Source organism: Hylobates moloch, unplaced genomic scaffold (assembly GCF_009828535.3).
Source record: "Hylobates moloch isolate HMO894 unplaced genomic scaffold, HMol_V3 SCAFFOLD_3, whole genome shotgun sequence".
Classification (NCBI taxonomy): Eukaryota; Metazoa; Chordata; class Mammalia; order Primates; family Hylobatidae; genus Hylobates; species Hylobates moloch.
Window position 1 is genome coordinate 115,218,839 of NW_026652278.1, and position 22,182 is coordinate 115,241,020.

The window sequence follows — 22,182 nt, forward strand, 5'->3', positions numbered from 1 at the left end:
TCAAGGTACCCAAGGGAGGTCGCTGGCCGGGGTTGGGGAGAGCCTCTGACTATCACAGAGCCTGCTCCAGCCCCACCCGTCCCCACAGACAACAGCCTCCCGTGTTCCCTGAGAAACAGCACCTGGCAGAACCCATGCGTCTGCCCCATGCCAACCCTGAGCTTCCCTATAAATCCAGAGTTAAAAAAAATAAAAATAAAAACAGAAATAAGGGAAGTGGGAAGGGAAGGAAAGGAAGAGGGGACTAAATTTCTTGTAGGTCTACTGCCTGCTTCTCATTAGGCCTTTGGGCACATGGACACGTGCCTACTTTCATGGCTTCCCCGAAACACCTCAGCTTGTTGCAATTACTTGTTTTCTTCCTCTGGCCAAAATCGGTGGGGAAAAAGGAAGTCGTTCTTTTGTTGCTGTTTTGGTTTCTTTTATTTCACTACATTCATTTCTTTTCTTCCCGCAGCTCCCACAACAGGTGGTATGACTTAAAAAGACATAATTCAGTATCATGCCCTTCAGTGAGCGTGTGGCGTCCCACACAGAAAGCTGGGATGTCCTCGGAGTACCAGGTTTGTGGGAGTTTTTTGTTTGTTTGTTTTTTAGAGTATGCTTCAGAACTGTAATTTATTTACCATGTTTTTATTTGGGTCAGTGGGAAAGGGCTGGCAATTAGTTATTTTGGCAAATGTTCAGTTATGCCTCAAAAAGGAACACAGACTTAACATGTTATATAATCACTCTTAAACCACCTCTGGGAAGTTCTCCAAGCCCTGTGTGTCAGTCTCCATTGTGCTTGTCTGGACACAACCTCTACAAGAATTTCTATTTTATAAAGCAGGGTGGGGAAATGCCCAGAGACAGAGCTGAGTCCAATTGCAAGGTGACTTGTTATGGGGGAGCTAAAGGGAAGAGCTTATCTTATCCTGAAATCCACCACATTAGTCCGTAGGTAAGCCCAGGTCCTCCAGACCACTGGACTTTGTATTGGTAAATAACTTTGCTCCAGAATCTAATTATGTCTATGGGCGATTTTTTCAATTTTTATGTAGTAAACTTTTTATTGAAGTCTAACATGCACTTAGAGAAGTGCACAGATCCTAAGTATACAACTTGAAAAGTTACCGCAAAGAGAATATACCCACGTAACCACTTCCCGGTCAGGAAGTGAACATGACCAGAAGCTCTCACAGCCTTGCCCAGGTACTACAACTGCCCCGTTCCCCAAAGGTGACCACTAACACCTCTATGGAAGAGTTTTCATTGACTTTTCTGATTCTAAACCGAAGTTCTGATTGTTTTTCCATAATGATCTAGAAGGGCTCTACTTTAACCATGTTTTTAAAACAGAGATCGGGAAGTTGAGGAGCATGTGTTGGTCACATTACGGAGTCAGATGCTGAAATCTGGGTGGGGGTCAGAGCCACCCCTAGGACATGCAGGAGTTGGGTATACATTTTTTGCCAGGTCCCTGTCTATATAGATAATTTGACTTTTTTAAATGTACTGCAAAATTCATGGTGCCATATGAGATAGAGTGATTAATCATAAAGATTTATAAGAATGGTTAGAGAAGTACTGAAGGGCTGGTTTGTTTCCTAGCCAGTACACCTGGCAATTCTTACTAGTGTCTGGGCACTGTCTCTTCCTCTTCGGGTCCAGGAAATATCTCTTCCTGTTCTTTATGGTCAAGAGTCCCATTTCTGGCAAATTTCGCATTTCCCCCACAAGAAAAGGTAGTAATGCTGCTATTTTTCACAATATGCCAGGACTCTGCCAGACTGAATCATGAAACAATAGAACTCTTCTTGCTTGTTTCCAATGTCATTTATTTAATTCCAGTGAGATTATTACTTGTGATGCTGCGTCATCCACCATGACATCTGTGCATACCGGCTTACAATGACACCCTCCAAGTTACTGTGCCTTGTTGATGGTATCCACAAATGTGGGAAGTTGTAAATGATGACTTGTTTTCTGGTCATGTTACATTTACCGTTAGGAATTTTACAGCAGTCACATAGAACGATGCATCTTCCAACCCTGATTTTCTTGAACTCTAAGACCATAATCACTGCATTTATAAAATGAGATCTCTTTCAACTCTGACTACACCCCTGCCTTCTACCCATGCCCACCAGCAGGGAGGATAGTCAAGTGCCATGAGCAGAGAGTAAGGTCCCATTCTCAAGGTAATGTCTGTCCCTCTTCTCGCACAGCTTAATACCAACCCAGAAGAGCACAATGTTACATCAATTGGAGACAAAAGAAAACATCTATCAGCAAGACCTGTTGGCTTTACTTTGCAAGGGCAATGAAAGCTCTTGAATGAGATAGGCGCTGTCACCCCTGGAGGACTGCCCAACATGTGGGAGGGTGTGGGGATTGCCCTAGGTACCAGCAGTGCATAGGGTTAAGGATGCCTGCTGCCATCTCCATTGCCTTTAGGGTCAAAGGCAGTTCCACAGTGGAAATAGGGATGAGCAAGAGCCAATGCTCAGGTCCGCACATATGGCCCAACTCCAAGCATACTCAGTAGCTCAGAGTCCTGAACTCTTCCTGCGTCTGACATGAGTGAGAGTCGCTCCAAATCAGTGTGTCAATACCATTCTGCTTCATCAGTCAGGGATGACTTCATAATAGAATACCCTGCCCACCACAGGGCTCCAGTTTGATGCCATACATGTGAGTCCCCAAACTCCTCATACCATCTGGCCCACCCCAAGAGCAAAGTGGAGGATCAGAGAATGCCCAAAGGGAAGAAAGGGGCTCATATGCCTCCTGATCCGAGTTTCGGTTTCCATTTCTGAATGGCACTGCAGACTCTGGCAGGTCTTAGGAACCACGAGGAGACAGAAAATTTCCAGGAAGCCACTCCAAAGTGCAGGACCGCCTGTGGCATGGGGCCTGGCTCTCTAGGGTGGAAGGGAGGTATTGATGCTACTAAGATTACCAAGGTAGGGCTTTGTGCATCAGCCTTCTTGTTCCCATCTTCCCTTGCACTCCTTATTTCCTAAATGATCTGCTATGACCCCAAGAAAAAAAAAGAAAAGTATGTTTGTCGTGTCTTATTAGTAAAGAAGTGTGATACTGTAGAACTCATCTATGGCTCCAGGTCAGTCTTGGCTATTTGCTACTTCCATGTCTTTGGGCATGCTGTTAGCCACCACATTACCCAGTTTCCTTATCTCTGAAATGGGCATAGAAATAATACCCAATAAAACTCACAAGATGTTGTCAGAATTAATATGAGATAATATATGTAAAAATATTTTGTAGACTTGTAAGGACTGTCCAGATATGCTTGTGTTTTTTCTTAAAGAAATATTTGTATTTTAAAAATATTTGTGTGTACTAATGGTCCAGCTGAGTTCTTGCAACTCAATTCATTCTTTTTTTCTTTTTGAGTCATAATTTAGAATTTACACTGACATATGATTTGAAATCTATGCCCTGAGTCCAGTGAAAGGTTCCATGGCCCCTTCTATTATTCCCTTTTACTCTTCTTGGACACATGCTTGACTTTGAGTCCCTGACGCTGGCCTGCCCCAAGCACTAACCTATGCGTTATATTCACCTTCAATAATATAATCTCAAACCTATTAGGTATTTTTGTTTGTTGTTGTTTATTTTTGCTTTTTGAGACAGGGTCTCACTCTGCTGTCACCCAGGCTGGAAGGTAGTGATGCCATTATAGCACACTGCAGCATCGACCTCCTGGGCTCAAGCGATCCTCCCTCCTCAGCCTCCCAAAGTGCTGGAATAACAGGTGTGAGCCACTGTGCCAGGGTAATCCACCAGTTTTGATAAGACACACTTACCTACATAACCTGGGTAACTAAAGATAGGTTAATCAAGACGGAGGGCACCCTTGGCATAGACATAACAAGCCCCAAGACGAGCCTGTGGCAGATAGGTGAGAACAAGGAGCACAGTGGGACAGTTTCCAAGTAAGGCTTGCCAGGCAACCCCTGACGTGGCCCCCAACCACCCCCACCTGCAGGTGTTCACACCTTCATCTAGTCCCCTTCCCTTAAGGATGGGCTGCCCAACTGGCTTGCTTCTGTGAATAGAATACAGAAAAGGAACTGGGATATCACTTCTGTAATTAGACTATGTAAGGCTGTGCCTTTTGCCTTCCCAGTAGACTGTCTTTTTGGCTTTGATGAAGCAAGTAGCCATGTGAGGGGGGACCACATGGCAAGTAATTGAGGGCAGCCAACAGCTCACAAGAAATTGAGCCTTACCAACAATCACATGATCCTGAAGGTGGATCCTTCCCTGATTGCCTCATCTTCCGATGAGCCCCCAGTCCTGGTGACTCTGACACCCAGCTATGTGAGTCTGTGAGAAACTGTGTGTTGTTTCAAGTTACTAATATCATGGTAATATCTTATGCAGCAATAGATAATAAAGATGAAAAACATTCTAAAAATTAACAAATGTAAACTTTGAAGACAATCCCCTACTCAAAAAGATTATGTCTTCAATATCTTTAAAAGTGTAGATTAATTCTATTCCAGTGGATACTGTGACAAATACACTTACAAAATTATAAACTCATTTAAAAAACAAGGCTCAGGAATAATGATTTTGTGAACTCATTGTCTATCTTCTAAACTGGTTACCTTGCTCAACTCTCCTATTCCTGCCAGATAAATAATAATAATTATTACTATCATTATTATTATTATTTTGAGATGGGGTCTCACTCTGTCTCCCAGGCTGGAGTCCAGAGGTGCAATCTTGGCTCACTGTAACCTCCACCTCCCAGGTTCAAGCGATTCTCCTGCCTCAGCCTCCAGAGTAGCTGGGATTATAGATGCCTGCCACCATCCCCAGCTAATTTTTGTATTTTTAGTAGAGACAGGTTTTACCACGTTAGCCAGACTGGTCTCGAACTCCTGACCTTACTGCCTCAGCCTCCCAAAGTGTTGGATTACAGGCGTGGGCCACCACACCTGGCCTCTGCCAGATAAATTATTCTTTTTAAATGTATCTTAGAACCTACGCATCTGTTTACTTTATGGTTGAAATGCACTGGAGTTCTCAAGAGGTTGCATGACACAAAGCTTATTAGGGTTAGAGGCAGCACACTGTGGCTGGTTCCAGCTCTTTCTGGCATGTCCCTCCTTTATCTCTCATAACCACCAAACGTTGCCAGTCCTTCTGTGGTCAGGCTCGGTCCCGCTTTCTCTAGTCCCGCCGCCCTCGCCCCAGCTGGCTCCCCCACCTCCCGCCTCTTCGTGGCCCTTAGCATCCCCTCCAACCCATTCTGCCTGCTGCTGTTAGGATGATCTTCCTACAACCTCACTTTCAACCGGCCCCTCCCTTGTTTGGGCATCTCTAAAGCCTATGTGTTCCTTCCCAAATCAAATCCAAACTCCTCTGTCTACTTTTCAAATCCTCCTGAAACCCAGCCCCAGCCTATTCCCCACTCCTCCCAGCGCCGAGGCCTGCATCTCTCCTGTCCCTTACTATGAAATACTTCCCGCCGGTCCTTGCTTTTTAAAAACATTAGGTTAGACTCTCCTCTCCTCTCCTGCTTTTCCTTCTTCCTTTCTCATTACTTAAAAAAGAACTCCAAAGACTGTCTTAAATTTCATTTTCTTCTCCTCATCACTTCTCGTTATCTATATGATATACTGTACTTCACTTATTCAATTATTTATTTTTATTTTTTTATTTTTTTGAGACAGAGTTTTGCTCTTATTGCCCAGGCTGGAGTGCAATGGTGCTATCTCGGCTCACCACAACCTCCACTCCCGGGTTCAAATGATTCTCCTGCCTCAGGCTCCCGAGTAGATGGGATTACAGGCATGCGCCACCACGCCCGGCTAATTTTGTTTTTTACTAGAGACAGGGTTTCTCCATGTTGGTCAGGTTGGTCTCGAACTCCCGACCTCAGGTGATCCGCCCACCTCAGCCTCCCAAAGTGCTAGGATTACAGGACATTTATTTATTTCTTTAAGAGACGAGTTCTCACTCTGTCTCCCAGGCTGGGGTGCAGTAATGCAATCGTAGCCCACTGCAGCCTCAAACTCCTGGGCTCAAGCAATCCTCCTACCTCAGCCTCCCGAGTAGCTGGGACTACAGGTGTTCACCATCATGCTTAGCTACTTTTTAACACTTTTTTGTAGAGATGGGATCTTACTTTGCTGCCCAGGCTTGTCTTGTACTCCTGGCCTCAAGAAATCCTCCTTGGCCCCAAAAGCATAGTGATTACAGGCATGAGCCACTGCACCCCATGCTGTACTTCATTTATTCATCCTGTTTATTGTCTGTCTCTCCCCATAGAATGGAAGCTCCACGATAGCAGGGACTTCTTTTGTTTTTTTTTGGTTTTTTTTTGGTTTTTACTATTTTGTTCACTGCTATAGTTTCAGGGCCTAGAATAATATTCAATAAATATTATTGAACAATATTCAATATTTAACATATTCGATATTGAACAACATTCAATAAATATTTGAATAAATAAGTGAAATTTCATTTGGTCTGTAAAGTTCTCCCTCACACTACCTTTTTTTTCCCTGCAAATGCCTATACATTTTGATCTATTTAGCTCTTAATCAGGCCTTAATTGTTTCATGTGTTTCGTTTGGTTTCTCTGTGTTGTAGGATTGTTGTGTTTGTGTGTGGATGTCCAACAAACTTCCTTCCCCACTTGTTCTAGAAATATACCTGTCACCTCATCCCACCTAACATTTCCCCCAGACCACAGAGGTGAACACAAGGCCCAGCTTGGGTCAATTACAGAACCCCATTACCCTGGCCACAGAGAATGGCCAAGAATGAGTATTTGACCCATCCAAGGAAAGTTCGAGGCCTTTCCCAAGACTTAACCTTTCAGGTTCCTCTAGCTTGTCCTTTCATTCCATAAGCTACCCTTCCAAAAAGTTCTCCTTTTTGCTTAAGTTGGTTTGAGTTAGGTTTCTGTCACATGTAACATGGAAAGTCTTTGTCTTGTACTTTATATTTTTTAATTTTCAGGCCAATACATGCGTTTGGTTGAATATAGACTTATTTCATATTCTAAGCTGTAGGTAATTCAATACAGTATATTTTCCCCATATTTTCATAATGATTGCATGAAACAGTGCATCTGATACTTGATTATGTGGCCCAGCATAATCTATATGAGAAACATAAGATAATAGCAATGTCAGTAGTGATGGAGGGAAAAAATAGATGCAAAAGGCTACTTTTAAGTAGAGTACAGAGTATACTTCTTATGGTTCCATTTTCCAGGTGGAAGAATTTGGACTCAAAGAAAGCAAGCATCAGCTCTGGGTTTGGTAGGGGCTTGTTGCAGCTTTCTAAACTCTGTAGTCATGTCAGATCTGGGTGAATTCTGATTCAGCTTTTTAATAGCTTGGCCAAGTTATCTACCACCTTACTTCCATTTTTATCAACCACATAAGTGAAGATAATAACCACTTATTTCCTAGAACTGTTTGAGGATTTTTTTTTGAGATAATGTATGTAACTGGAAGCAGAGCTTAAGGCAAAGGCTTATGTACTCACATTTTTATGGGGGAGTGCAATCCAGGAAATCATGTGTGGGGGTTAAAGGGCAGAGAGGTTGGGAAGGAAGAGGACAGACACGCCAGAGTGCATCATCAGGAGAGCCACAGCTCGCTCTCAGGTACAACCAAGCCTACTTGTTCTCACAGTTCTGCTTCCCAACCATCTGCAGCTCTCCTACTCTCAGTGCGGTTTGTCCGGGTGGTGGAAGGGAGGACACATTATTTACCACTCTCATTGGTTAAAGTTTGCCCACAGGGTGTCTGCTGTCTACACTTCAGGGCTCATGACCTAATCTTTCTAGAAGCTGACCCAGGAGGCTCCACAATGTGAGTCACAAAAAGTCATCAGCATTCCCTACCTGCCTCTCTGCAGTCTGCAGCATGATGAGCTGGCAAGATGAGCTCTTGCAAGAGCACGGGCACCAAGAGATATCACAGAATCTCACAGCTCAGTGGCAACCAGAAGTCCCAGAGCAGGAAAGGGGAGGTCCATGCAGTGTGAATTGAGGTAGTGGCAGGTCATGAGTGACATGAGGAATTGCAAATAGCTGCTGCAGCCGGACCAGCCTGCTAAGCAGGTGGAACACTGCAACAGCATGATCCTGCCAGACGGCAGCAACAAGCCTCCTTCCTACCACAAACAAAATGTTTCATCTACAATCTCCAAGAATGCAGCTGCTGCTGGGCCCTCTTGGTCATGAGCAGAAAACCATGGTTGCATAAATCTAGGGGGCCTCCTAAGCTGCCAGAACAGTAACCGTACCTAGTATGGGGGCCTGAATTGTAAGATGCTCCCATAGTGTCAGTTTCCTTCCTCCCTTAGGTGGCTAAAACGTGGAAGGCCTGCAGCTCTGACATTATGAAAATGAAATTCTATTAAGAACAAGCGGCCGGGCGCGGTGGCTCACGCCTGTAATCCCAGCACTTTGGGAGGCCGAGGCGGGCGGATCACGAGGTCAGGAGATCGAGACCATCCTGGCTAACACAGTGAAACCCCGTCTCTACTAAAAATACAAAAAATTAGCCAGGCGAGGTGGCGGGCACCTGTAGTCCCAGCTACTCGGGAGGCTGAGGCATAAGAATGGCGTGAACTCCGGGAGGCGGAGCCTGCAGTGAGCCGAGATCGTGCCATTGCACTCCAGCCTGGGCGACAGCGAGACTCTGTCTCAAAAAAAAAAAAGAACAAGCTATGAGAGATGGCTTAAGTTGACTAAAGGGGATGTTAGCTTTAATATTGTGAAGATGACTGAAACCATATTGGTGAATACTTGAACTCATAGGATAAAAAAACCCTCAATATATAAATATGAGTGTTTTTATTTTCATGATTTTTTTAAGAAATGGAGTCTCACTATGTTGCCCAGGCTGGACTTGAACTCCTAGGCTCAAGTAGTCCTCTCCCCTCATCCTCTCAAGTAGCTGGGAATACAGGCAAGAGCCACTGTGCCTGGCTAAACATGAGTGTTATGACTCTCCTTGTTTTCCCTAGTCAGTGGCAGGTGAGCCATCCATTTGGGTAACATTGTTGACCACACACTTGCCAGCATTTCCCCTTTCTAAATACCACCAGTGGTGGCCATGATTTATATCTGTCTGTGTCTATGCTCAGTTTCTCAGACACTTGGCTTTTGGGGGTGAGTCTCTAATGCATCAATGCCTTTTGAATTTCTGTAATGGTTTGGGGCTTCCTGAATTCTTATTTTTCTATTGAGACTTTAGAGCTACTTCCTTACCTACCTCTGTCAGGGCTGGCCACTCTTTAAGAATAGCCTCCAGAGGCTGGGCGCAGTGGCTCACGCCTGTAATCCCAGCATTTTGGGAGGCCAAGGCGGGCGGATCACCTGAGGTCAGGAATTCGAGACCAGCCTGACCAACATGGAGAAACCCCATCTCTACTAAAAATACAAAAAATTAGCCAGGTGTGGTGGACGTGCCTATAATCCTAGCTACTCAGGAGGCTGAGGCAGAATTGCTTGAACCCAGGAGGTGGAGGTTGTGGTGAGCCGAGATCGTGCCACTGTACTCTAGCCTGGGCAACAAGAGTGAAACTCTGTCTCAAAAAAAAAAATTAAAAAAAAAAAAAGAACAGCCTCCAGGACAGTGTGGAGTAGGCTGCTAGTTTGACTGTTAAGACATCCAGAGTTCACACACTACCTCCTGGGCTTGATAAAGGGACATGGTAGCAACAGTTCTTACAACAAGGTGACCCCACAAGACATCTTTGCCATGAAGTTGACCATTCTTCATGTAGATATTTAATTTCCCAGAGCAGCCCAAATCTGGTCACTGGCCAAGTAGCATGAGCTATCAGCTTTTTCCTTACTGTGGCATCATTTGCAGAAGCTTTAAAAAACTGCCTCAATGTGTGAGTTTCCTTGGACTGAAAGAAAAAAATAGAACTTAAAACTTCCAGCTGTCTGAACACTTTCTACTTAAAAAAAATAAACTGAATTGGACAGGAAGATCATGGTACATGACTCATGGTAAACAAATGCCAAACACATGTTATCTTAATCATCCTGTACAAAATAAGGAAATTGTATGAATCCAAAAAAGAATTATCCAGAAAGGACAAATGAAGGATATCCAGAAGACAAATTTGAAGGTTTTGTTTTTTACAAATTACTAATTTGTATAGCTCCAAACAGCCACAATCAGAATCAGTCAGAACACAGAAATAAGAACATTTAGGCATCCTGCAACCTATATCAATTTCACTCTGTTAGGTTTTAGTTAATCAAAGTGTTCATTTAGGAAAGACTCCATTAACTTTTTGCAACCATGTCCTGTTTTGAATGATCAGAATCATAACCCTTGCTTTTATAATAAGCAGTATAACTAAAATCTACTGAGTGCTGTGAATCATGCATGCATTCTGCTAAATGATCTAGTATAAAAAAATCTGTGTATGTTATCATCCTTTCCTCAGTGGAGTTTTTAATCTAGTTAAATAAATGGGTATTATGCAGGCAGTGGTCAATTTTATGTGTTAACTTGATTGGACTAAGAGATGCCCAGATAGCTGGTAAAACATTACTTCTGGGTATTTTTCGAAGGGTATTTCCAGAAGACATTAGCATTTGAATCAATAGACTTAGAAAAGAAGCCCTGAATGGAACAAAAGGCTTTGGGGAAGAGCAAATTCACTCTCTCTTTGAGCTGGGACATCTGTCTTCTTCTGCCCTTGAACTGGAACTACATCACTGGCTTTTCTGGGCCTCCATCTTGCAGACAGATCGCAGATCATGGGACTTCTTAGCCTCCATGATCATGGGAGCCAATCTCTCATAATAAATAAATACATAAATACGTAAATATCCTATGGTACTGTTTCTCTGGAGATCTCTGACTAACATAACATGTAAATTCCATGTTTCCTGAGGCTGTAGAGAGCTAGTTTGGAACAGGCAGGTAATTCGTTTATATAAGGTACAGCTTCCATAGAGCTGTGGGCCACAAAGTCTCTGATAACTTGGCATTGCCCACTTTGTAACATAACGCGAAATTAACTTGGAGGAGAACTAGGGTACTCTGAGAGTTTCTGGAAAAATAAAGGGCGTGCTTTGCATATAGGCCATTGGAGGCCATAGTAGAAGGACAGCAGGGCTGGGATGGATTTGTATGCATTCTGAGTGTGGGGTTAGTGACAGGCAGAATCTAACAAAAGGACAGCTTTTTTTGCTCCGAAATGCTAAAGAATGTAATTCCCCAGGGTGGTGGAAACCAGAAGACATGAAAGGAGAGGGCTGCAAATAGCAGAGAGGATAGATTCAAAAGGATGGCCTATTTTATCAGCATCATGTAAAGAAAACAGTCTTCGGTAAACCTCAGGGAAAGAAATAGGATCAACCTTTGCATATAATTCCCCCAGTGGCATTGTTCAGGAGGAGCCCCCAAGACTTCCTGTAAAATGCCAAAACCAAGAAAGACATCTGAAAGCAGAGAGAATGGAGCAAAAGGTGCTAAGAAGTAAGTAAACCCGGAGGCTGCAGAGAAAGCTGGCAGGAGACTGGGGCAGAGCATGATGGACACCCCTCGTCCCTGGGAGACCACCCAATCCATTCTGATGGAGCAGTTCCTCTAGCCCAGGACTGAAAGTTTAGGGAAGCTCCTGTTTAAACAGAGAGTATCCCCTGGCCCACGAGGGGCACTTGGAGCACAGAGCAACTTTTGACTGCCATTGTCTGATACCCCAAAATCCAAGATGGCGAGTTTTCTTCTCTTTCAAATAAAACCACCCTTTGCCTCATTGTAAACATTATGCTTGCAAGTGGGGAATTAGAGCCAGGTACTTACTGTGATCTTTAGGAAGATAATTTCACAGGTTGCTCACCAAGGGCCAGAGCCAATAAATTGACCCATCCTTGTAAAGGGGCCTGGGCCCACAGAAGCTTTTTTGTGCAATATTCTTAGTAGTAACCTTAATTTTCATTTTTTTCCTGCCCACGCTGGGCCCATATTCCCACAAGATGGTGTTCAGCAGGAGCTGGTGGCAGCTGCCTCCTTTAGACGGCAGACTAAGGCATATTCATATTCACCACAGGCCCCATCACTCCAGATTAGGTAACTTACCTTGAGGCTGCAGAACTGTCACTTATCAGAATGCTCATGTTGTTTTTGTTAGAATAGAAAACCATCTCAGTACCCATATCTCTGAAAAAAGAGAAGAAGTGAAAGTAGACTTAGAGGGCTGTGTATTTCTTATACCTGGGACCCTTCACCTGTGTTCGCCACCTGTCTGCCTAGTCCCTGCGGCCTAAGATGTCCTCATGACATTTTCCCCATGCAACACTTTGTTTTTGTTTGTTTATTTGTTTTTGTTGTTGTTGTTTTGAGACAGAGTTTTGCTCTTGTTGCCCAGTCTGGAGTGCAATGGTGTGATCTCAGCTCACTGCAACCTCCGCCTCCCGGGTTCAAGTGATTCTCCTGCCTCAGCCTCCCTCAGTATGATTACAGGTATATGCCACCATGCCCAGCTAATTTTGTATTTTTAGTGGAGATGGGGTTTCTCCATGTTGGTTGGGCATGTCTCAAACTCCTGACCTCAGGTGATCTGCCTGCCTCAGCCTCCCAAATTGCTGGGATTGTAGGTGTGAGCCACCGCGCCCGGCCGCAACACTTTGTTTTATTGTTAGTACTAGATATCTCTAGTTTCTTGTCATCATACCTGCCTCATCTACCCCAGAAGAATTGTCTAATTATTATAAAAAGTATTTTGCTTGCCAACCAATTAATTCTGCAGTCCCTACGTAACAAAAATCCTGCCTGAGACAGATAATTTTTTCAAATTAGTAAATTTGAGATTTTAGAGTAGGATGGATATTTGAAATATGTTAAAAAGTCTGGCACCTGCAGCTTCACTCAGTGAGAAGTGATTTGGCAAAAGTAAAGCATCCTCAGGGTGGGGTGTGGGAGCAGGAAGAAGGACGGATGCACAGAATCATCTTGTTTGCCATGATCTGTGGCACAATATTCATATTTATTATTTACTCATTACAATATTGGGTGTTTTCATGTCCTAAGGATTGTTTTTATTGCTTGAGTTTATAGTTCCAAAGCGATTACAACTGAGAAAGAAATCTGAATCCATCTATGTCTATACTAGGCTCTAAAGCTTTTATTTGAAAATGAGCTGAAGATAAAAATACGCCATTTTTCTTTCCATCCAATGTTACAATTTTTTTTATTTGAATGCCTGTCTATATGTGGTTGTAGTGGGAGAAAGGTAGTTGCTGAAGAAATCAGGCATAGGGTAAATATTTGTTAATTGAATGAATGAGTGAACATGAGAGGTAACATCCAGAAGATTGACTCATAGCCCAGAGCGATTGGCAGTCAAGGCTGAGTGGAGATGATGGTGTTATGAAAGGCACACAGGTGTTAGGATGGCCCAGGTGAACTATGCAAACCCAGTGGCATCAGTTACTCACCAAAACTGGAGGGGAGGACTAGCAGGACAGACAAAAAATGGAAAAAAGAGGGATAAGTAATTGACTTTATGCTGGTAATCATTTTTCCTGGATATTTTGTAGTCTTCCTATAATCACAGAACAATCGTGGTATTGATCTATCGCAAATATTTCAACTGTACAAACAAGAAAATGTAAGGGAACGAAGTTACCAGTTCCTACTCACCTAAAAAGAAAGGCCTGACTTTATTCTACAAATATAAAACTATACAATTTTCTTTTTTTCTTCTTTTTTTAAAAATTTAACTTCAGGGGTACATGTGCAGGTTTGTTATGTAGGTAAACTTGTGTCATGGGAGTTTGTTGTACAGATTATTTCGTCACCCAGGTATTAAGCCTAGCACTCATTAGTTATTTTTAAATGTTTTCATATATTTAATCCACTGGTCAAGTTAGAGTTTGTGGGCTCTCATATTCCACTATAACCTGCCATGCCAAAGAAATGCAGCTCAAGAAGAGATGGAGATTTCTGTGTGAATGTAGCTGCACTCATCAGCATTCCCCCATTGCCTCTTGGAAATCATCCAAAGGCAACAAAAAGAATGAAAAAAAAAAAAAAAAGAAAAAAGGAAAAAAAGAAAGCATGCTCCATTTTTGGTGAAACTAGGAGGCAGTTATATTCTCCAGACTCTAAAATACATAAAACGCCACCAAATGCAGCTGTTAGTAGGAAGAAGAAGGGAAAATGTAGAGAGAAACTTTATTGGGTAAGAGGGCCCAGGGTGGAAGATCTAAGTTAGTGCCAGCAAAAATACACTTACTGAAGGTGAGAGGCACATCCTGAGGGGTGAAAGCTTTCCCCCTGTGTAATAGATTGTATTATTTGCTCAACATATTGACTGATCCACCCCACTAGTCTCTTACCTGTCATCCTGGCCCTTCTGCCCCTCCATGGACAGAAATACCCTTGCTAAAGATTGATCTTTCCCACCCCAATCGCCTCAGGCATGACCATGAAACTTGCTTTGTCTAGTGAAAAGTGAGTGAAGTGACAGGTACCACTTTTGAGCAGAAACTTTAAAGAGCCAGCATATGATTCTACCCCCTCTCTTTCTTCTCTGCCAAAGACCAGCAGTGTCCCAGAGAGGGGTATTTGAATAAAGATGCTGCATTGTACAGCACAGTCAACCCTCAGGTCACCTTCAATGGCAGTGAAATGAGTGAGAAATAAACCTTTTTATAAGTCACTAAGATTTGGGGGACATTTGTTAGCACAACGTAACCTAGCCTATGCAAACTGATACAAATGTTTTCAATAGGAGGTACAGTGATTATGATGAGCTGGGTTTGTAGTAGGAGACTCCTTGGATCTGGGTTGGTTCAGAAGAGCAGAAAAGATAGTTATAGGCAAAAAGCCACGTGTGCAAGAAGAAGCCTATCTATCTCTAGAGTAGCAGCAGCTGAGAGGCAGCAACTAGCCTGCAAAACTAAGGGGAAATATACTTGTTTCACCATTGCCTATAGTAGGGCACCAGTAGATGTTGTCTAAAGAATAAAAGACTAAGGTTAGTAAATGAGGTAACAATAACAAAAATCAAAAGACTACAACAACAATAAGAACCTTTCTAAATGCTAGAAGAACAACATGCAAAAAAAAACACAAAACAAAGAATTCACATAATGGAAGACTTCCAACAACACTATAAACTGAGTTGGCAGGATCACTTGAGCCAGGTTTCAAGGCCAGCCTGGGCAACATAGCGATACCCTGTCTCTAAAAAAAAACACACACACACACACATACACACACACAAACACACACACACACACAGAGAGAGAGAGAGAGAGAGAGATGCGTCTAAAAACACAATGAAAACAAAAAACACAAAGGAATATTTGAGAACAATGCCCAAACAAAAATAGGCTAAACTTACAAATGAAAGAAAAAGAGATTCTGATTTGATCACTGTGTTGGTGGACTCTAAGGTGGCCCTCTGTGACCTCTGCCTCCTGAATACATGCCTTTGTATAGTGCCTGCCACTTTGGGGGAAAGGGGAATATGATTTGCTTCTAACCAGTAGAATATGGCAAAGATAATGGGATGTAACTCTCTTAATCATAAGTTACGTAAAACTCCATCCTGCTAGCCAGCTCTCTCTAGAAACATTTCTTACTGGTTTGATGAATTAAGCAGCCATGTCAGGAAAGCCCATGTGATCTCTGCACTCGGCAACCCCTAGGAACTGTTATCTTCTAGGAGTGGGAGTGGGTTCCAGCTCCAGCCAACAAAAAGCTGGAACCCTCAGTACTATAAGCGCAAGTATACAAATTCTGCCAATAATCTAAGTGAGCTTGGAGACTGTTCTTCCTCAATCAAGCCTCCAGCTCCAACAACCTTGAAGGCAGCCCCATAAGATGCTAAGCACAGTACCCACCTAGGCACAGCTGACTTCTGGCCTACATAAGCCATCGGATAATAAACATATACGGTTCTAAGTTCCATGTTGTTATGCAACAACAAAAAATACAACCACAAAGCAAAATTCCATTTCATGCTATATGCAAGAGATATATCTGAAAGGAAATGATTTTAAAATGCTGAAAATAAAGGATGAGGAAAGGCATGTTAGGAAAATGCAAGGTAAGCACAGGTGCAGTCATCAGAGGGGAAGGAATTCAAGACAAAACCATTATTTGAGGCAAAGAGGAATACTACAGAGTACAATTCAAAATAAAGCCGTCAGAGTCATGGCTTCACTATACCAAATAACATTGCCGCAACTTTCATAAAGCAGAAATGATAAAAAATTCAAAATAGTTGATGGAAGTATGCTACTAGCAGATTTGTTGGCTTTCAGTTCATAAGAGATCAAGAATTCCAAAGAGAAAAGGTACAGAAGACCTAAATAATATAATGAATAAGTAGATAGATCTGTAATATATAAAGCTTTCCCTCCTAGGAATAGAGAACATATTGGGCTGGGCGCGGTGGCTCACACCTGTCATCCCAGCACTTTGGGAGGCCGAGGCGGGTGGATTATGAGGTCAGGAGTTTGAGACCAGCCTGGCCGATATGGTGAAACCCTGTCTGTACTAAAAATACAAAAATTAGCCAGGGGTGGTGGCATGTGCCTGTAGTCCCAGCTACTTGGGAGGCTGAGGCGGGAGAATCGCTTGAACCTGGGAGGCAGAGGTTGCAGTGAGCCAAGATCACGCCATTGCACTGCAGCCTGGGCAACAGAGCGAGACTCCATCTCAAAATAATAATTAAAAAAAAGAATATGGATAAAATTGTCTGATTTTGATGAAAACAATTCATTTATTAACAACAATAAAAACCTCTACCACATGGAAATTAAAAGCAGAAAGCAATAAAATGTGCACCTCTTGGCTCAAAGAGAAAATACAAACTGAAAATTAGAAAATATATAGAAAATACAAAGATTAGAAAGACTACGTATCAGAACATAGGTGATACAGCTAAAACAATTTTTTTTTTTTTGAGATGGTGTCTTGTTCTGTCACCCAGGCTGGAGTGCAGTGGTGCCATCTCAGCTCACTGCAAGCTCCGCCTCCTGGGTTCACACCATTCTCCTGCCTCATCCTCCCAAGTAGCTGGGACTACAGGCGCCCACCACCACACCCGGCTAATTTCTTTGTATTTTTAGTAGAGACGGGGTTTCACTGTGTTAGCCAGGATAGTCTCGATCTCCTGACCTTGTGATCCACCCGCCTCAGCCTCCCAAAGTGCTGGGATTACAGGCATGAGCAACCGTGCCCGGCTGCTAAAACAATTTTTGAAGTGAAACATCCTATCCTGGCCGGGTGCGGTGGCTCACGCTTGTACTCCCAGCACTTTGGGAGGCCGAGGTGGGTGGATCACGAGGTCAGGAGATCGAGACCACGGTGAAACCCTGTCTCTACTAAAAATACAAAAAAATTAGCCGGGCGTGGTGGCGGGCGCCTGTAGTCCCAGCTACTCGGAGAGGCTGAGGCAGGAGAATGGCGTGAACCCGGGAGGCGGAGCTTGCAGTGAGCCGAGATTGCGCCACTGCACCCCAGCCTGGGCAACAGAGCGAGACTCCGTCTCAAAAAAAAAAAAAAAAAAAGAAACATCCTATCCTTAAATGCTTATATCATTAAGCAAAAAAAGAGTGAATATAAATTGTCTTAAGAACAAGAAGAGATACTGAGAAATGCAAAAGGAAGGGATATAAAAATAAAAGTAGAAAATAATAAATTGGAAAACAGCAAACAACAGCAAATATAAATACATTCAAAATGAAGTTTCGATAAATGGAATAAAATAGACAAATTGATAGCTGAACAATTTGTTTACAGATAAGGACATATGCATAATCATTAATATAATCTCAAAATATGTTCTTGTACTACTACAAGACAAATGTAAATTAAAACCACACAGAAGTACCATTTTTTTACTTATCTGATTGACACACATTCAAACACTTGATGTCACACTGTGTAGGTCAGGCTTTCGGGAAATAAACTGTCTTTAACTGTTCTGATGGCTGTGAAAAATTGTACGATGCCTAAAGATGGGCATTTGGAAATAGAGATAGCAAAATGACGACATAAGCCTGGCCAATCCACTTCAAGGATTTTATCCTGAAGATACATTCATATAACAATGAGGAAGTTTACTCATTGAAGCATTGCTTGTTATAGAAAAAGATTAGAAAAAACCTAAATGCCCATAAGTAGGAGACTGTTAAATAAATTATGATCTACATACAGTATACTGTGCAGCTGTAAACAGGAGTGAAGATATTTATCTGCTGATATGAAAATATGTCCAAGATATAATATTATGTCAAAAAGACAAGGTAAAAAAGCAGAATATGTTACCATTTATATTAAAATGGTGGGATAAATTGAAAAGTGCATATATTAATAACTTCTTGTCTGAACATTAAAAATTTTGAAAGATCACTCAGGAACCTAATAGCTGTGGTTGCTTTTTACTTCTTGAGAGGATTAGGAACTAGGTAGATGAAGAATTTTTGTACATTTTAATACTTTTTAATTTTGACACATAAAAATATTACCTAGTCAAAAATTGTAAAAAGTAATTTCTAAAAAAACTATAAAGTTTTGAAATTTGCTATGTGATGCTAGATTGAAGCACAGATTAACAATATTTTTTCCAGAAAAGGCAATCTTCTTCATAGCATACCATTTTGCAATTTATTTCTTCTATGATAAGAGTCTATGGCCCAGATATAGTATTTCTTAGTAATAATTATAACTAGAAGTTTAACTGTAAGGTATGGATCTCTCGATGGAATATGAAGATGAAACATTATCTTAAAATAATTGTGAATATTAGTAAACATTATGTGAAATCTATTTTACATATCCATATTCGTCTACTTTTTAATAAGTTGATATACACCCCCATGGTTTGTTCATAAATACTGCCATGGACTGAAATGTATCCCCCCAGAATCAATCACATGTTGAAGCCCTAACCCCCAGTATGACTGTATTTGGAGACAGGGCCTTTAGGAGATAATTAAAGCTAAATAAAGTCATATGGGGAAGGGTCCATTATCTGGTAGGATCAATGACTTTATAACAGGAAGAAAAGAGCTCTCTCTCTGTCTCTCTTCCCCTGCCCATGTACACACAGAGAGGAAAGGTCATGTGAGGACGCACCAAGTAGGTGGTTGGGAATAGAGTCCTCGCCACAAACTGAACCCTGCCAGAACCTGGATCTTGGACATTGCAGCCTCCAAAACTGTGAGAAAAAAAAATTTATGTTGTTTAAGTCACCCATTCTGTGGAATTTTGTTATGGCAGCCCTAGCAGACTAATACAAATACATATGTATACAAAACAGATGATCAGCACCAGGGTCTATAGTAGTCAATCAGTAAGATGAGACTCAAATTAAATACGGGTGGAGTCTGGGCACTGTCAAATGAGCTGTATTTTGAGTCTTTGCAGCTAGAAACTTAAGAATAAGACAGTCCTGTACTAAAGATGCCTGATATAGTTTGGGTGTTTTTCCCCTCCAAATCTTATGTTGAAATGTGATCCCAAGGGTTGGAGGTGGGGCCTAGTGGGCAGTGTTGGATCATAGGGATGGATGCCCTTGAATGTGGTAGTGCTATCCCCTTGGTGATGGGTGAATTCTCACTCTATTAGTTCAAACAAGAGCTAGTTTTAAGAGCCTGGCACCTCCTCCTCCTCTCTCACTCTCTCTCTTGGCATGTGATGCACTGACTTCCACTTTTGCCCTCCACCATGATCATAAGCTTCCTGAGTCCTCACCAGCAGCAGATGCTGGCACCATTCTTCCTGAACAGCCTATAGAACTGTGAGCCAAATTTCTTTTCTTTATAAATTACCCAGTCTTAGGTATTCCTTTATAGCAACACAAATGGATTAAGACAATGCCCAGTTGAGCACACCAGGCCCCATGGCATAGGAAGGTGGACGCCAGCTCTGGAAGAGGGTTGCTGCTCTGTCTCAGGAAGTTGACTGTGCACTACCTGCATCCAAATTCTGGATGTGCTTATAGAAATGCAGATTCTTGTGCCTCCACCATCATCATAATCTCTGGGAGTGGGGTCTATGAATCTTAAACATTCTTATCTCTGCCCTATGGATGTTGGAGAAAATGAATTTAATACTAACAAATCTTCTTAGGAATAATAATAGTGACTCTCAGCTAAAATTTGCTGAGAACACAGTTTATGCTGGGTATTGTCATAAGCGTGGATTTCATGTAATTTTCCTGGAGGAGATTTAGATAAATGAGCACATTTCTCCAATACTAAAACCTACATTTAAAAGGAGGTAATAGGTTGGGCGTGGTGGTTTATGCCTATAATCCTAGCAATTTGGGAGGCCAAGGCAGGTGGATCACCTGAGCTCAGGAGTTTGAGACCAGACTGGCCAACATGGTGAAACCCTGTTTCTACCAAAAATATTTTTAAAAAGCCAGGCATGGTGATGTGCACCTGTAGTCTCAGCTACTTGGGAGGCTGAGGCAGGAGAATCGCTTGAACCTGGGAGGTGGAAGTTGCAGTGAGCCAAGATCATGCCACTGCACTCCAGCGTGGGTGACAGAGCAAGACTCCATCTCAAAGTAAATAAATTAATTAAATTAAATTAAATTAAATTAAATTAAAAATTAAAGTAAGTAATTGCCAGACAAATTGAGGTGCTTTCACATTATTGAGCAATGGAAACAAAACTGTGCATGAAGCCTTAGGTAATTTAGTTTAAGTTTAGTTAAGTATATATTTTTATTGTTCTAAATTTTGGCAAAAGTGAAATGAATGTTTAACTTCTAGCAAAAGGGAAATAACAGGTGTTTGTAAATGTGACACTACTAAATAATGTATTAAAATGACTGCAAAATGAAGATCTGTGAAAGATAGTTTATTAAGGTTAGGAAATAAGAATATGAAATCACCCACTGGTTTTTAATCAAATGAGCTAAAGGAATTAGAAACCATTAACAAATCTCCTTTTTGCTATCCATGGATAGAATACACTATTTCATTCCAACGGGCAAAGGTTTATTTCATCTGTCACTTTATTGCTTACACAAGAGTCCCACTCTACATTTAAGAAAAGACCAGGTGTAGTGGCTCATGCCTGTAATCTCAGCTACTCAGGAAGCTAAGGCAGGGGGACTGCTTGAGCCCAGGAGGTCAAGGCTGCAGTAAGCCATGTTCATGCCACTGCCCTCCCGCCTGGGCAACAGTGAGACCCTGTCTCAAGAAAGAAAAAGAAAAAGAAAAGAGAATAGAAGGAAAGAAAGAAGAAGAAAAAGAAAGAAAGAGAAAAGAAAGAAGAAAGAACGAAAGAAAGAAAGAAAGAAAGAAAGAAAGAAAGAAAGAAAGAAAGAAAGAGAAAGAAAGGAAGAAAGAAAGAAAAAAAGAAAAAGAAAAGAAAGAAAGGAGAGAGAAAGAAAGGAGGGAGGGAGGGAAGGAAGGAAGGAAGGAAGGAAGGAAGGAAGGAAGGAAGGAAGGAAGGAAGGCAGGCAGGCAGGCAGGCAGGCAGGCAGACAGGCAGGCAGGCTTTCTGTTTAAGTTTAAAGAGGCTGGGCGCTGTGGCTCAAGCCTGTAATCCCAGCACTTTGGGAGGCCGAGGTGGGCGGATCACGAGGTCAGGAGATCGAGACCATCCTGGCTAACACGGTGAAACCCCGTCTCTACTAAAAATACAAAAAATTAGCCAGGCGTGTTGGCGGGCGCCTGTAGTCCCAGCTACTCGGGAGGCTGAGGCAGGAGAATGGCATGAACCCGGGAGGCGGAGCTTGCAGTGAGCCGAGATTGTGCCACTGCACTCCAGCCTGGGAGACAGAGAAAGACTCCGTCTCAAAAAAAAAAAAAAAAAGTTTAAAGAAAAAAGCCGGGCGTGGTGGCTCATGCCTGTAATCCCAGCACTTTGGGAGGCCGAGGTGGGCGGATCACAAGGTCAGGAGATCGAGACCATCCTGGCTAACACGGTGAAACCCTGTATCTACTAAAAATACAAAAAATTAGCAGGGCATAGTGACAGACGCCTGTAGTCCCAGTTACTGGAGAGGCTGAGGCAGGAGAATTGCTTGAACCCAGGAGGCAGAGGTTGCAGTGAGCCAAGATTGTGCCACTGCACTCCAGCCTGGGCAACAGAGTAAGATGAAAGAAAAGAGAAGGGAAGGGAAGGGAAGGGAAGGGAAGGGAAAAGGAAAGGAAAGGAAAGGAAAGGAAAGGAAAGGAAAGGAAAGGAA

The 22,182-nt window shown here is 42.4% G+C and overlaps 1 protein-coding gene across 1 annotated transcript in view; it reads left to right on the forward strand.

The window, feature by feature from the left end:
* The first annotated feature begins 477 nt into the window (after nt 1–477).
* Nucleotides 478–22,182, forward strand: part of SPRY1 (sprouty RTK signaling antagonist 1) — a 52,666-nt gene continuing 30,961 nt past the window's right edge. Inside the window, exon 1 of the mRNA XM_058436730.1 lies at nt 478–563. The gene's annotated coding sequence lies outside the window, so the exon portion shown is untranslated. The remainder of the gene's footprint in view (nt 564–22,182) is intronic.